General features: G+C 40.7%; 1 pseudogene; it reads right to left on the bottom strand.

Annotated features, from left to right (window-relative positions):
* Nucleotides 1–802: 802 nt before the first annotated feature.
* LOC129295943 (3-ketoacyl-CoA synthase 1-like) lies at nucleotides 803–2541 on the bottom strand (annotated as a pseudogene).
* Between the last annotated feature and the right edge of the window lie 404 nt (nucleotides 2542–2945).

Below are 2945 nucleotides of genomic sequence, written 5' to 3'. Positions count from 1 at the left end.
CTCCTATCCCCTCTCGAGCTTTTTCAAGTAAATGCACTCTTTCTCATGGCCTTAAATAGAGAGTAAAACTTGAAAAGAAAAACTAATTTTTACGCAATATATAGATTTTGGTACCCTTTTTGATTTGTTCGTGTATTTTTAAATATTAAGACCCCTGATTTTTGTTATAGGGTGTCTTTTAAAAGAATTTTTTTGTCCTCGATACTCTATAAGGAATTTGATGCTGTATTAATTATCACTTGATGAAGAATATAATACAAATTTAAAATGTTTCATTTAAATGGAGACAAAATTAAAATTTTATTTTATTTTTAAATAAAATTAATAATTTAATCACTTCTTATTAATCCTATGAGATGTTTAGAGGTGCCTTATAATAAAGATAGAAGAGTATATTTCAACTTATTTATGTTACTAAAAAAAAGGTGTTATAATCAAATACCATAAAGTTCTATCGGTAGGTTCCTCTTTAATCCCTTAACATAATTACTTAGTCATCCCCCACTATCCTTCATATATTTGTTAAATTAAAAACACTATTAAGCACTTAGCTGGGGGTAAATTTAAAGGGAAAAGTTAAACTTTACAGAATCAACTTCTCAAGAAATTAAGCTCCACGCTCAATGTTATTAATGGATAATGTAAACTCTAATTAATATACAGTTGACATTTTTCGTCACATTAGAAAATTTTTACTTAGTACTTATCACCAACATCCCATCACACTTTTACATGAAAGTGACATTTTACATGAAAGTGACATTTTAAGAAAACATTAAAAAAAAAAATCAATGTACTCCCATTTGATTTGGATTTTTAACCATCCTGGTTGTCTGATAAAAAATAACAACAAGTTGGGGGGAAAAATAAAGGAAAGCGCTGAAATCGGCATGAACTTTGTCATCCAATAACAGCGTTACGCGAATTCAAGCATTGGTGGGGACCTTAACCGGAAACCTGTGAACCGAGTCGTCCCAGGGGTTCCCCCGCCAGTCACCGACCGGAATCATCCTCACCGCCTTCCACACCGCACTGTTACACTTAAACCCCGACCCGAAAGCGATCTGCCATACCCGATCCCCCTTCCCGACCCGTCCCTTCGCCTCTGTGTACGCCAGCTCGTACCACAGCGAACTACTAGACGTGTTACCGAACCTGTGAAGCGTCATCCTCGACGGCTCCAAGTGCCACTCACTGAGTTCCAAGTTCTTCTGCAACTCGTCCAGCACCGCCCTACCCCCTGCATGAATACAAAAATGCTCGAACGCCTTCTTGAAGTCTGGAATGTAAGGTTTCACCTTTGAATGCTTCAACACCTTCTTCCTCACCAACGACAAGAAGAACATGAATTGCTCCGAAAATGGAAGGACCAACGGCCCTAACGTTGTAATGTTCGTCTTCAAAGCGTCTCCGGCGACTGCCATTAGTTCTCTGGCCAATGAAAACGCCCACCGTTCCTTTCTCATCTTCTCGCTGATAAACGCAGTTGTAGTTTTTGTCGTCTGCTCCTTTGTGGGTTCGAACCGTGTGGACTAGTTGGTATTTGGATCGGACCCTATCGGAGGATTTGTTAGATAGGAGAATGGCGGCGCCGCCCATTCGGAAAATGCAGTTGCAGAGAAGCATAGAACGGTCGTTCCCGAAGTACCAATTCAGGGTGATGTTCTCGGTGCTGACGACAATGGCGTAGGAATTGGGGTTTGCTTTTAAAAGGTCTTTGGCTAAATCGATGGAGATTAAGCCCGCGCTGCAACCCATTCCTCCAAGATTGAAGCTTTTTATGTTGGTTCTGAGTTTGTAGTGATTGACGATCATGGCGGAGAGAGACGGCGTTGGGTTGAACAAGCTGCAATTCACTATGAGAATATCAATGTCCCTTGGCTTAACACCGGTTTTGTCAAAAAGAGCGTCCAGCGCTCCAAACATGACCTGCTCTGCCTCATAACGAGCCTCTTTCATGTTCAGGTTCGGCGGTTTAGACATAATCCCTCCGGGCAAGTACGTTTCGTCCCCCAAACCTGACCGAGTTGCGATTCTCCTTTGGAATTGAAGGGTCTCTTCTGCAAACCCACCGGTTTCCTCCGTCATTTCGAGGAACGAATCAACTGAGATTTTCCGTTCGTTTTCCGGTTTGTAACAAGCAAAGTCGACGAGGGTAGACCGGTCTTGACCGGCTCGCCCTGTAGAGGCCAAAGAAGAGGAGCAGGGTGACCGAACCTGCAACGTGCGCGGCAGAATCGTTACTGTTCAGATGAACAGTATTGCAGGACCAGAGCTGGGACAAGCGGTCGAGCGCGAGACCGGTGAACTGAACAGGAGGGAGGTGAACAAAGGCGCGACGATAGCAAACATGAGAACAGTGGCAGCGTTGCATGAATAGCCATAGCCTAGTCCTAACCTGACGTACTTGAGCTTAACGGACTTCAAGAAATCCGGGAGGCGTCGGCGGATTTTGATGACGGCGGAGGAGGAGGACTTAAAGTCCATCTCCGCCGTGAGTCTCTTGATCCATGACAATGCTATCAGCATTAGTATTATTAGCAGCCATTTGTGCGAGGGTTCGGATGATGAAGGAAGAAATGGTGAGTTTGGGGGAGGGTTTATATAATGGGCAGTGTAGAGATGGTGAACTAGAATTGAAGGAGACGGTTGAAGCACATGGAGTTAGGATATTAACCGCAAGAAAGCTAGCTGTATGAGAGGGAGCAGTTCTGTTCTAAAAAATTATGTACAAATTTTACACAGCAATCCAAAACTTTGCTTTATTGATTACCTTTTAAAAGAAAGTAATAGTTAACTTTATAAATTATTAAATTGATAGTAATATTTTATTTTAAATAAAATATTTAAATTATTTTTAAAAAGTAAGAGAGAGAATAAAAAAATTTATATTATATAATTTATTTTTTTTTAAAGGTTATATTTATAATTTTTTAAATTTTATT

This window comes from Prosopis cineraria, unplaced genomic scaffold (assembly GCF_029017545.1).
Source record: "Prosopis cineraria cultivar Desert tree isolate PC_DT_omini unplaced genomic scaffold, ASM2901754v1 PC223, whole genome shotgun sequence".
NCBI classification, from domain to species: Eukaryota; Viridiplantae; Streptophyta; class Magnoliopsida; order Fabales; family Fabaceae; genus Prosopis; species Prosopis cineraria.
This window is presented reverse-complemented; position numbering and strand designations above follow the sequence as displayed.